The sequence below is a fragment of the Chaetodon trifascialis genome, chromosome 3 (genome assembly GCF_039877785.1).
Source record: "Chaetodon trifascialis isolate fChaTrf1 chromosome 3, fChaTrf1.hap1, whole genome shotgun sequence".
Lineage (NCBI taxonomy): Eukaryota > Metazoa > Chordata > Actinopteri > Chaetodontiformes > Chaetodontidae > Chaetodon > Chaetodon trifascialis.
The window spans coordinates 22,349,297-22,363,676 of NC_092058.1; the positions used below are offsets into that span (position 1 = coordinate 22,349,297).

A 14,380-nucleotide genomic window follows, 5' to 3' on the forward strand; every position below is an offset into this window, starting at 1 on the left:
AGATGAGGGTTACAGCTCAAACCACATTTTGGTAAATGTCTGCCATAGAAACGGATACAATTACAAGGTTACAGCCAGTAATAACAGTAAACCTTGAATGTACAACTTGTGTACATGAACATGCATGTGAGACCAAGATGATACATACAGTGCATTCAGGTACGGATGAAATGTGTCGCTTTACATGAATAATCTGAAATGAATCAAGTAAAACTGAGAGCAAATATTCTGTTCAATTCACTGGATATACACAATACATGTTTGTGAAATAACATAAACTGCGGAGAGATATGATGACCACCAAATAGTGACAATTAACTCCTACATAGTCATGTGTTTTACTTTTGATCCTGAAGACTTGTCACATAGCCAGTAGGCTACTAGACCAAAAACAGCTCTGTGTTAAAAAAAAAAGCAAGCGGCAGCACTGGAGCGGCGTGTTGCTTCAGGCTCCACTCAAACGAGTGACAGCGAACGCTGCCTTTGGAATAGGTTGCATTTATGTGTTTTTTTGACGTATGATTATTTTTGACAATAAGAGGAAAGAGAAAGGGAACAACTTTGGGTTAGCATTGTTTTTAAACGCAATTTCTACCTCATAAAACGTGCTAAGCCATTGTTTACCTGTGTTTGCCACAACTTCTTTCATTTTCACCCTGATCTTCTTTTATTATCTTTTCAATCTTCTTTTGATGATTTCATTTTATTATTCCTATTGCTACCGTTTCAGACCTATCGTAGCCACCAACTGCCAATCTGCATTACTGCCATCCGCAATCACCAGAAAAGTGTATTCTGCACCTGTGTGCTCATAGCATGTACATACATCCTCACAAAGATGCACTGGTGGAACCTGCTGTTCAAACCACAGCTCTGCAGCGCCACTGATTGTTAAACAATACACAAGGTACATTTAATTCTCCATTCCTCGGCTGAACAGTCAAATTCTTTCTCACTGTGGAACCAATTTGATTGGTATTTGGTTAAAAGGGGTTGTTGAGTGAAGCAGGGTGTAAATAGGGCAGAGTGAGGGGAGGCAGATTTATCCAGTTTGCCAGCAAATCTGAGGGAAGAACACAGCATAATTTGGAGGAAATGTCAGAGGCTGCCTCTGGAAAAGCTGTACTGATGTAAGAATTAAAGCAATACAACCAGTTAAGTGAAATCTACCTTTTGCAGAGCTCCTCGAGGAAACGAGCGGCGTTAATCTAATGTCTCCTGGGTAAAAATATATTTAAAGAGTTGAGGCATGTTCAACACAAACCTCTCCAAAATTACAGCTATTTGTGTAATTTTGACATTGCAGAGAAGCACAGAAGAACTCTGTTATTCCGCCCCTGCTGTGATTCACCATAGACAGCACAAAGTTTGAAAACACAGTGAGAAAGAGTGGAACAAAGCCAGTGAAAAACACATCCAAAAAGGCACCTGAAACGGTTTGAGTAGGCCGCATTCTTATTAATCTCCGATTCTCTACCTTCCAGCTCTGTCTCCTGTCTCCACCTACAGAAAAGCAGACTTTTATCTCCGTACATCATATAGAAGGTTGTCAGAGTCTGTCTTGGGTACATCAATAGTGCAAGGCTGTGCCTTACTCCGAGAGAGCAGTTTTATGCATCTTAAAGTCTTATAAAGTCTTCTGTGTCTTATGAAAGCGCCCGGCCCTGTGCCTATTAGGCTAATGCCTGTTTTGTCTCCTGTGTTGGTTTGTATCCATGTGCCACAGTCGAGCCTCCTCAGACTGGAAAATCCTGTTAAAGGGCAGAACGTGCACTCATGGAAATATAGTTACTCTTGGTTACTTCTTGACTACTTTCCCCCCCAGTGTCAGAGTCTTGCTTTGGCTCCATCCACCTCTTTCAACTCAACCTGATAATGTACCTCAGCAGCTAAAGATAACACACCACTGAGAGCCTCACAAACTTACGCCTGCCTCTTACTGCTGTAATATATTTAGTTACTTGATGCCAGGAAATTTGAAGTTGATATACAATATGTTCTGGCTACACAGAGCATATTCAGCCGCGCCTTGTTAACATAGGTACTGGTTAGGTCTGCATAGCTTAGTACTGCATGTAATGTTACAACTGACACTCAATATGACACATTCCTCTTACACGTTCATTTGCAAGGACACTCGTCAAAGCACTTAACAAGCAAGAGCAAAGATGGCAAAAGCAAAATAAAAACAAGGTTGATGCTCTCTAATTATAGTAATACTTTGACCAAGGAATAATTGATTTCTGACTGCTGTTAGTGAACAGGGGACAATGAAAAGAAGCAAAATAGGAAGAAAGGATGAGTGGTGAACGCACTTCTTCTCATTGCCACTATATTATCAGAATTAGAACAGTTTGCAATACCACTAATGCTGCTTCTACAACTACTGCTACCAATACTATCAGTCTTTATGCTACTACCAACATTACAACTACTGCTATCACCATTACTTTTATTACTACTACAGCGACTAGTACTGTACTGTTACTAATACTAGTAAGACTGCCATTCAATAAAAAAATAATTCTAATATTCTATGATTACCTGCCATAAGTCCCTGATGTGCTATTAAGTTCCACACCATTAAAGCATCAGTAGTCATGGATGTACTGTACTGCAGCTGCAGTTTGGCAAAGAGAAATGACTGATGCTGCTCCTGCAGGGTAAAAGGGGAGGACACAATCAATGTATTCAGGCAGAAACAAATTACCAGAAAATGGAAAGATTAATCGATTTTTGCCCATCATACGGCTAACATTATAATTGAATTGTTCATGTGCAAAACGAGGACAATAACAGCAATTGTGCAAACTGAATCTTTTAGTAATTACATGGCAGTTCCAAGGTTATTCCATGCATTGCATTCTGTGAAAACCTACTATGAGCCTGAATAGGAATAGCAGAAAATCTATATGTGAATATATGAAAAGTGTTCAGAACGTTTGGAACTTACTGCTATAAGTTCGGAACAAAAAGACATTACACACTGCTTTGAAACTGCTCCTTTTTTGTTGAACTCGCACAGAAATCACCTGTCTTGTTCCCATAAAAAGTCAGTGCGCCGATTGCCAGCTAAAATTTTGTGATGAAGAGAACAGTCCAGAATTGATCTTGTTCTAAGAGGAAACTGATGTCTTTGTGCAGGAGGTGCAGAATCGCACTTGGAATTAAATTAGCTTGGGAGGAGATAACACATTTGGTTAATGAACTGCGCTGGTCCTAAGAAATCCATCGTCCTGTGTTCAATGATATCAGGGCGAAAAGCCAAGCAGAAGCAGAGGTGATCGAAGGGAACGATCAGCTTTAATAGAGGTATATCTTCCATTCGGTTTTTAACATCTGCAGGAGAGGCAATCACACCACAGCCACAGCGCTGGAATTAAAAATGTACTTCAAGTCAAAGCAGGTAACGTTCACAAACAATGCAGGGAAGCTTTCAAATGGAACCTGTTCATGCTCACAAGGTGCGCAATTAGCACAAAACATCAAAGTGACTTGCGCTTCTGACCTTTTCTGAGAACAGGGTCAAGGCGAGCCCAAATATCTACAGCAGTTCCCTTCGAAGTTCCCAGCGAAGATCATGAAAATAGAATTCAAACTGAACATATATCTACACACAAATGCTGCTGTATTTGAGAAGACAGTGGAAATGTGACACAGACAGAGATGAACAATGTGTAATCTTCAGCAGCATTGGCTAATATCTTCAGGGCTGCAGCTCTTATTTTCATAATCAATAATCTACTGAAATTATCCCTCTCAAATATTGTATTAAGTGTATCCAACAGTCAATAAAAAGCAACAGTGTTTTTCTTTTTACAGTGGTATGAAACTAAGGGAAGCAAGGAGCAAATACTCCTGTGTCAGATGCTGTTGTCAATGATGCTTGAAGTATAGCTAGATTTTTAGTATTTCCACTTAATAACTAAGCATTTTTTTTGTTATAACTTTTCTGTTAATAAATCTGTTAATCATTTCAGCACCACATACATTTTCCTTTTCCTCTACAATGAGTATGTCAGCTGTTCTTATCTCAGCTTTAATCACCAAAAGTGAGCACATTTAATGAGAAAAACATCTGTTGTTGCAGCTCAAATCATTGCAGACACTGGGGTACATGCAGACAGGGCTGAGATAGCAGATCTAGAATCCTTGTTATAAACATTACAGTAAGGGAAACATAGCATTAGAAAAGTACAGAGACCTGGATGCATTTAGTCTCGAACACCTACAACTACTGTACCTACAGTACAGGCTCAAATCTCAGTTTTATCACTGAGTAGAGCCTTGACAGGTGATTGGTAGCCTTTTTCTTGAACTTTTTTCTGTGTAGTCAGGAAAGCCACAGTGCCTTCAAGCTTATATAGAGTCTTAGAGCTTACAGAAGTATTAAAGCTGTGGGATCATTCACCACACTGTCAATGTGTTATTTCCACATGGTTTCCCATTTATACAATTAAAAAAACAAAAAAAAAAAACCCACTGCTGTTTCACATTGTACTCCTTGACGATTACACCATTCATATTTAGATCATGAATTATACATGTAGACTGTAAGGTATGGTTCAAAAATTGCAGTGCAAACAAAAATTCATGACGTGCACGCTGGAAGATTTGCAGGAACTTGGTCTGATCTTGGAAGTAGATCATCAACCAAGAGGAGTGAGCACTTAACAGGGAACACAGCAGTTCGCAGTCAGAGATATGTTCATATTCTTGATGTTCGCTGTTTGCATTCCAATGACAGTAGCAAGCCTTCTTTTCCATCTGTTTCAACACTTATTCCACCAAATTTCTGAAAAGTTTACTTCAGCTATTCATCTGCCACATGCCTATTTAGACCTCAAGCAACTAATTCAGCTCCATGACACAAACCGTCCTCCGAGGCTCTCATTACATTTTGATATTTCAACATTTTACATGGTTGAAATATTGAATTCCAGGCAACAATGGCTTATTTGTCTCCAGGCATTTTCGTGCCCAGAGCATAATAGCAGTACATCATAATAATCATCAATAATTTCAGAAATGCAAATACATCTACACTTGTGGGGAGAGAACGATCATATTAGCCAGTTCTAACCATTAAAATCAGAGACATGATCAATAAAAAACACCCAGGGCTGTAGTACAAGTCAGGGCAGACTACTGTGACAGCTCTCTGCTGTGTATCCACATCACTGCTGACGTGGGTGGCACATTGGGACACTTCTGAATTGGAAAGTGACTTCTCCAAACTGTATCACCCTGCCACATCTCAAGTGCCAGTCAAATGATGGAAAGAAAAGTCAACTTAAGCTTGAGCTAAGCAACTTTTGACGGCGCCAATAAAGGAGTCTTGACCACTGCAAAGAAAACACACTAATATGCTGCTTTTCTGAAGTTTTTCCTCCGAGTGATTTCCTGTTCCAGGTCACTTTAAGAAGCACACAACTAGAGGTCAGTGTTTTTCTGGTGAGGACAGTCTCAGTGTGATTTTAGTGGAGTCGCAATCACCATCAATTTTCCCTGAAAATCTGTCAAATACTTCCAAATCCATTTCCTTCAAGAAATAATGACGTGCAAAGACCTCTCCACCTTTCAAAATGTTAGAGCAAAACTCTGGAGTGAATCTGACTGCAAGTCTCAGTACAAACACACCGCAGGCTGCATACTGTACATTACTTATTTCATTAACTAACTAACTCCAATATTGTGCAATATATAGCACAAACCATGCAACATCTCTGCATGCAACATCTTGACAGCTGCACGAAAAATGAATACATTTTAACATAAGGCATGGCTTTTATTAAGGAAAGATGCTTCTACCTACTGTATACCCACATTGTTGGATAAGTCAAAAATAACTGAGTTAAAGACAGTGACAAAATGACCACATCCAGGCTAAGGAGAGAGGGTTTGATTGACCTTCCTTACACATGGACCTAATTTCCACCATATGATTATCTGGCACAAATCAACAGTTTTGAGTTTGATCTGGATTTCTTTCTCACTGAAACTAAACAGTCATCTACTGCACAGGAAACACAGTTTAGAAGATGAAGATGAAAAACAGTCAAGGGGCATTAGTTTGTTCTTCTTTATTGTCCTTGCTTTAAATGGATGAACCATCTAATTGCACTTTGATAAAATGATGACAAAATCTCATTCATATGAACTGCAGACATCTGAAATGGTCTGCTAAACAAACAGTGCCTTCCTGGAATGTCTAATTATTCCATTTGAGAAACAGGTGAGGTCTTGAATACCTGTGCTTTGCATCATCTGTGGTTCTCTCCAAACGTAATTCACTATTTAAGATGAATACAATATTCTTACATGTAAAAAAAGCTTTTTGTCCCTGGATACAAAACAAAAAAAGTCTTTTAGGGACTTCAATCAGCAGCAAAATGCAACTAATGATAATGGGAAGCCACATCATTATTTCCTCATTTAACAATTGGAAATCACTGAGAAAACAACATCCACTGAGCAGCTGCAACACGTGTCTGTTGACTGATCGGCAAGTTATCAAATTCATATTTAAAATCTGTTTCGCAGCAAGGAATTCATGCAATGTACTATGTCGTTTGTGAATGTGGATATGTAACCCTGACTGATTAATAACATTGAAAAGCCAATACATAAATGTTGAAATTTACATAGAAACTGTTACATATATATATTCCCTGGGTTGTCTGCATTCTCCAGAGGCTTACTGTGTATTGTGAGAGTGCCCTTGAGCCAGACACTTCAGATTGGAGTGGGACTTCAGCACCTCACAGGCTGAATTGTGTGTAAAACATAATACTACAGCATGCATGCTCAGGAGTTCCACTTTATTGCTGAATACCTAAAAGTAAAAATGTATATGTTTTTATGAGGAGACAAAACAGATGAACTCAAACCTGCTGTTGTTCATGTGCAAAGCTTAAGGCCTCCAGTTTCATGGTGGTGTGGTGTGGCTGTATGTGTTAAACTGACAGTCACAAGTTAACAAATGATGTGTCTCATTTAACCCATTCCCAAACCCAAGTCTGCATCGCAATATGAAGCCAGAAATGATATTTCTTATTGATTCTGCCTAAAGCAATACGCAGGAGGGAAAAACTATGTAGTGAAAAATTCATCAACAACAAGTACTCGTTCAGCTGCTCATCATTTCGGGCCCTAAGTGACAAACCTATGTCCTGATTTACAACATCTGGTTTAGTGACTTTCCAGCCAGCTTAATACACTAACAATTCCTAATAATAATTAATATATGTAATTTCTAATGACAACATAATATTTTTAATACAAATATGTATATAATATTTCCAAAGTAAACTTTGTTATTAGTATTGCATTTTGTCCGTTGCATGTGATGACAACCGAGCAAACTCCATCCTCTGATGAAGACCGTGGGATGAATAGGAATGGAAAAGCTGATATGCAGACCTGCATGAGGACTTCTTTTCTCAAACTTTGAAAAGAGATCACTCAGAGCAACAAAGGACGTTATATACACCTGTTTCCACGGGCTGAGTGCTTCTCTTCAAGACAATTAAACTGAACTTTATGTGTAAAATCAGTGAAGCACACCTTGAACCTTCTGGACTGTTATTCAGTGAAAATCCACCTCTGCTGCCAGCACAAATTACTATTATAATGTTAATAGCTAATCAAAATGCCATTTTAACAAGGTGTGTTGATTTTCAGAATTCTACTGTTACTTGTGCTGTCTCCTTAAATCTAAAAAGTGAAAAATCACCATTGATTTAGAAGAACTCCCTGAGAGAAATAACAGAAAATTTATATAACCACCATGGATAACATGACCTCGCTACTATACCTTCATTTCCATGTCTTGTCCTAATTTACTCTTTACTCTGAAGATAATCCTCTTTCTAACATAATTAAGACTCACTGGTTAGTCTGATGCTCCATAAACCCTTTGTATGCCCCACTAAGCTCATGACGAGGGAGATTTTGTAGTTTTATAATAAATACAAGGGCAATTGCTTCTTTTTTTTTATGTGAAATCTAAAGTTATTTTGAATTTATCATTATTATTATGAGCATAATTTGTATAAAGGAAAATGCCACTAAGTTTTAAAACATGCTATCTGTCACTCATGCGGTCTAAGCTAGCCCATTCAGTCATGGAAAATTCTCCAAAATGATCCAAAGCCTGTGACAGAATCAGGAACAAAGCGTGCTGTTGCCTGTATTTTATCGACAGTTATCAACAGAGAGCAGCACGCTGCTCAGGGTATATTTGTAACATTCTTCTGAGTCATCTCAGCCTGTCTATTCAGTCCTTTAATCTTGATTCAGACAAAGAAAATAACAATGCCCTGTGGGGAACGCAGTTTTATCGAGCACTTATATTGTACTAAATGAGGGAGGAAAGATGGCTCTCACACAACAACCACACCCAGTGGAGCACAATACACCTCTGAAAATGTGCTGTGGATATTCATTTGAAAAAAAAAAGAAGTAAAAATCCACATTTGCTTGAGTTGTACTATCAAGAGGAATCGTCGACCTGATCTCATCCTGAGATTGCTTGGAAAGAAGATGTTTTCAGGTCTTATATAAGTACATTTAATAATGCAGCACTCCCAATGCTCAGATCCCCCCGGAAGTTGGCTGCTGTGTGGCGTCGCTCTTATTAAGCACTCAATTAAAGCCATTCCCAAGGAGAAGCCGTGTGCAACAATGTTTGAATTAGGAAACGTTGCAGGCTCAGACAGTCTGTGACGACTTACCCCAAAGGACCGCAGTGCCTTGAAACCAAAGGCCTAGAAGTGACAGCGCAGTATAAAGCATTGCTAAAGCAGATAAATTATTCTAATATGATTGGATTACAAATGGGGCATTTACAGAACCAATGAGACTAGATAAATACAGCAGGAAATGGAGCTGTCTCAACGAGCCGTCCTGGATCTTTTTTTCTTCTTCAGTCTAAATATTAAAAATGAACGGTGAGATGGGACTAGGTAGACAACACTGAGGAGCTCTGCTATATTATCGTCAAGTGTACTCTTCCCTGATCGTTGTGGACTCCCAATTCACAGCAGCGTGCACACAGTATTTAATCTATCGAGTTTTGTGCATGAATGTTCCCTTTTTTGCGCGACACCTGCACGACCTTCAAATTGAAGGGACAGACGTAGCATAAAGAGCAACAACAACCAGATGTTGCATATTACATACTGCTAGCCTGATGCGGGGTGAGGATGATGGTGGAGCAGGGATATTTCAGACTGAAATACATTAGCTTGAAAGTTGTGGTGTCGCGATACAGATATTCAACTCTGTGACTATTTCACAAACTGCTGTGAGACGCTGTTGAAATAACACTTATTTATGTTCTTCCTAAGACTGAATTAGGCAGTAACTCATCCTCCTCTTGGAAGTGCACCGCAGTACAGTAGGTGGACGCCTTGCATGCAGCCTCATGCAGATAAAAGATTTGTTTAAATGAAATCCAGTCTGTGCTGTACAGGAAAACATCAAACTGAAGGCGCCTCATTTAGGAAAACTGCCTCCTGACGAGTTTTCGTGCAGTAATTGTATTTTTTTAGTAGATACAGTTCCCAAAAAAGAAACCAAAATTCACTAAATTGCATCAGCTAGTAGCCTCGCACTGAGTTCTCTGCATTACTTTTTCCTTCCATGCTGACTCTATAAAGCACAGTCACTTTGATACAGTGAAAACAAAATTCATCTTCTCTCCATTTTCTCAATAGTGTGCTGAGACTCCTGGAATACAGCCTAATCATAGAGTAACTATCATACCTTTTTTTAGAGTTTGGTGAAGGAACAAACGTGTAATTTTCCAGCATTCTGCTTGACTGGCAAGATTTCCTCACCACTCGCAGCTCAGCTTGTCAAACAACTCTATTATGCCAGATTCAAACAAGTAAGGCATGGCATACATAAAACCACACTGCACTCCGGTAAAGGAGCATCGGGGGCCTGCAGCTTCCTCATCAATTACGGTGTTGTGGAAAATCTCACAGCGCTGTTTACTTGAAAAATCCAGCAGAGTGAAGCAAAAGAGCAGCTGTGACACTGACACCAGACATCAGTTGCTTTTTTGCTGCTTGTTACCTATAAGGAGTGATTTTAACCCGGTCAGCAAGGTGCTTGTAAAATTATACTTCAGATGTTATATAATGTCGACTGGAGCGTATGCAAGGATGAATTATGCTCGACAGCAGTGATTCCCCGGGGGTCCAGAGCCCAGCAAGGGGTCATGAGATGCATCTAAGGGGTCGAAGGATGATTCGGGGAGGAAATAATAAGACAATACATTTTCTCTAATTCTTGTAAAATGCTGCATATTAGTGTTGCAACTAGCTATTATTAGATTCCTCGGCTGATTATTTTATTTGTCTGTGGATGGATCATTTTGTCAGAAAATGTCAGAAAATAGTGATAAATGCCCATCACAGTTCCCCAAAGATAAAAACAACAGATTCAAATTAGTTGATGAAATGAGTTGAAGAGACTAATCAGCAACTATTAAAAACCCCCCAAAATAAATGCGAGAAAAAAACCCTGTCATAGGACCAGCTTCTCAGAAGTGAGAATTTGCCGCCTTTCCTTGTCTTACATTTTAGTACATTTAATATATTTGGGCTTTAGACTGACAGACCATGACATTAGAAGATGTCACCTTGAGCACTGTAAATTGTGATCTGAATTTCGTCATGATTTGGATGTTTTTATAGGTTTTTACATGTAAGACTCTGAAACCACACATGTACTTTTGTTATTGCTGCTTGAAAAACGATTCAAATTATGAATCCATTATCAAAATAGCTGCTTGTGAATTTTCTGTTGAATGACTAATCAATTCTGCTGAATGCCTGATCAATTCATTGTATAGTAGACCAGAACCCAACTGTTCCAGGCTTCTAAAATGATTATAAGTTAGAGCAAGAAGAAAAAAAATCTCAGTTACACTGCTTTCACACAAAAGAGAAGGTTGGGAACCACTCCTGCCCAGAGATAGCCAGAGATGAAGAATACAGCTGGACGAAAGGTGAAAGGTCAAGCAACAAGTCCTACTACCCCCAACTCCCAGCATGCCTCCATACAGTTCAAACAGCTGGTATAATGTCAGCACTTACAGGATATCCTCCTGTGGCAAAACAAGTCAATGTGAAGAGTGCTTCAGCCACACATGGAGTTCTCCATCATATCTCACATACATTCAAACACTTAATACAAAAAAAACACTCTCTCCCCATCCTCTGTTCCTTGAGCTAGCTTTCCTGGAGAGACATGAAATAAAAATGGCCTTGATGACACATTGCCTCGATACTTCCTGCAGAAACCATGCAATGAAATTTTTATGCCGCGCCTCTAAATGCACCTATCCCAGGATATTTTTAATGTCACTTCTGTGCCCTGTCATTTCTGACAGGCTTGTTCCCTTCCAGGATGTCTGCAACCACTAAGGCTGTTTTCCTGTGAGGTTGTATCTGGGCAGCCTGTACCCAGCCCAGCCTCCTCAATCTGCCTGCAAATTACATGACTTCATACTCTCAGATCACCTGCAGGTGATCCTTCACATTAACTTCTGTGGAGAGCAGATCCGTACTCAGGTGATCTTTGCTGTCATCCATAGGTGACTTTTGTCATGGTAACAAAAATAAACATGTGGTTCACGTGAAATGGTCAGTTATGCTCTACAGTATATATGACGTTAAGTTAAATACCTGACATCCACTAATGTATGGACATGCTGCTTGTTAATTAACGTCACTTTCTGGTTTCACATGTGACCAGAGCTGCCGTCTCCTGGGTGAAAGTCCTGCGTTTGATGTTTCTCGCCCTTCATACTATGTCACCTGCCTTTTTCATCCCTGGTATTTGGACACATCTGCTTTCCACAGGAATTAATGGGAAGGACCGCCGCATTACTTGCATGCAAAATTGGACTTTGCCGTGTGTGCTGCATGCAATTTCACTGTGTAAAGTCCTGTTATTTGTGCGCAGATTGAAAAGACTGGGCTGGGATACCATCAGCTGCCAGTCAACATGCAGTTAATTGAGCTCCAGTTGGTGTCTGTAGTAACTTGATCAATACAGCTTCCTGTGAGAAGTTTTTGATCATTTGGTAGTTAAATTAGTAGTACAATCTCTCCACTCCCCAGACTTTAATTTGGTCATTTTTTCTAAATCTTAAATATTCATGCTTAGAGCTCGAGAGTCTCTGCTCTCTTGTCTCTTTTGGAGCGCTATTGTGCGCTTATGTTCACAAGTCAAGACTGAGCTGTAGAATAATCTTTCTCAACCTCTTTAAGGGGAAGTTTTCTCTTTTTTTGTCCTGCATAACCTTTGACATAAGTTCAGCTCTCCTCAGATGAGAAGCCTATGCAACAGATCACACAGAGCTCCTGGACCTGGTCCTCAGTCGGACTTATAAGTCTGGCTTAATAGTGAATGAACAATGTATGTACATCATCAGATAAATGCTCACTTTGCCATTAGTGCCATTAGGTGCTACCAACAGACACATCCTCTCAGATTGTGTCTGCACATGCCAGGTTTAGCCTCTCTTACGTTACGGAGCAGAGACAGTCTACGGGAATCAATCTCAGTTATCATTTGAGAGGACAGTTTCGGCAGAACTTGGCACGTCATGATGTGCTGAAGCTGCACAGATGCTCATATCTATTAACATATTAAAGCAGACTTAGCTGTATGGCATTTGCTGGTCATCAGTTTCCAGGCCCAATAACCACCAGACGGCTTATGTGCTGACTGACACATGCGCTGATAAACTCCATTAGTGATACAGTGACTACAGGCTGATTCATTCTGATCTCCACTCAGGAGCATCATGAGGCACCAAACTACCAAAACAAACACATCCATGACTTTCAATGTAGAATGAGTTTGGGTTGCTTTAATCCTAAAAATGCATAATTTAAGGGTTTCCACTATTAAAGACTGAATTTTAAAGACGCATTGCCGCGCTGTATTGGCGCTGGAGCTCAAGTTTTCCGGTTTAATCCCGCGGTTTCCAGGACACGATGGGTACCCGTGTCCTCAGTAGGTGGTCATCAGCGGCGGCGGCGGCATAATCAGCAAAATCCGACAGGGATTATTTATAGGAGGGTCAACGACGGAGGATTACTAAACATCTGCACTGATCGGAGAGACGCTCGCACACACTCGCAGATTACTTTGCTTTCCACCATGATAGTCCCACAACAAAGTATACGCGGGCAAATGGGATCAGCAGAGGGTGAAATTCAGAGAAGGCAATCCCGGCTGCTGCCTCCCCTGTTCCCCACAGCGTCAAGGTTTTCATGTAATCTGTGAAAAGTTAGGATGTAGACTGAGCTTTATGCGTCTGGGCTGACTCTGCTAATGCTGAGCGGAGCTGATGGAGGTTTAACTTCAGGGATGCTGAAGTTACTGTATGGAAAAGAACGGAATAATAATAATAATAAGAATATTAATCTTACCTGTGCTCACAGCAGTGATATCTCCGAGGAATTCACAGCCTCAGATTAATCCGTATTTTGTCACTAAACAAAATTCTGCACTCAGACATCACTGTCGAGTCGCGGCGGCGCCCCCGGCCAAAAATATCCGTGTGACCTGCGCGCAAAGATGCTGCTCTTTCTGTTGTGCAGCGCTACATTCACAGGCTGCGCTGCGCTGCGCTGCGCTCTGCTCTGCTCTACTGTGCTGTGCTGCTCTGTACTGTTCTGTTCTGGACTGTTCTTGGCTGTTCTGCTCCACTACTGCACCTCCATGCCTGCCTTTCTTTCTCGCTCTCAGTGTCAGTAGGACAAGTAGCTGACGGCGTGGCGTCTCGCAGGTTGCATATTGGAAAGTGAAGCCTCGTTGTGCTCACTCACTCACGATGCGTCAAGTGGCTCTGCCTCCCTCCGTCCCTCCCTCCCTGCCTCCTCGAGCCGTGCTGGAGCGGGACGCACGCACACGCGCCCGGTGGAGAAAGGAGGAGAGAGACTAAGTGAAGAGGAGAAAGAGAGAGCGCTGTCTTGTCTGTCTCACCCCTCCCCACCACAGCGACCAGCCTCCTCACTGCTTCGGCCATCCAAGCGGAACAGACTCCCTCCTCCTCCTAATACTATTTCTTCCTCACCTCCTCCCTCCTCCTCCTCCTCCTCCTCCTCCAGCTGCTGGGATGTCCAAGCAGTCAGAGATGTTGATTGACCATACACCCTTCAGCTGGCTTGTTATGCTGGAGTGAACAGGTTGATGTACACTCTCCAAGTTTTATATTTATTTATTTATTTATTGAGTGACATAGTATGAAATGTTCCCTTTTTTGTATTGTTATTGCTCAAGTAGTTGTCTTTTAATTGCCATTTAAAGTCATACAAAGTGCAACAAATCACAGATAGAGCACAAAACCCCC

The 14,380-nt window shown here is 40.7% G+C and overlaps 1 protein-coding gene across 2 annotated transcripts in view; it reads right to left on the reverse strand.

Moving 5' to 3' along the window:
* The window catches only part of cntn4 (contactin 4), a 140,908-nt gene extending 126,879 nt beyond the window's left edge, over window positions 1-14,029 (reverse strand). For both annotated transcript variants that reach the window (XM_070958529.1, XM_070958528.1), the window contains exon 1: window positions 13,458-14,029. The gene's annotated coding sequence lies outside the window, so the exon portion shown is untranslated. The remainder of the gene's footprint in view (window positions 1-13,457) is intronic.
* Window positions 14,030-14,380: the final 351 nt, after the last annotated feature.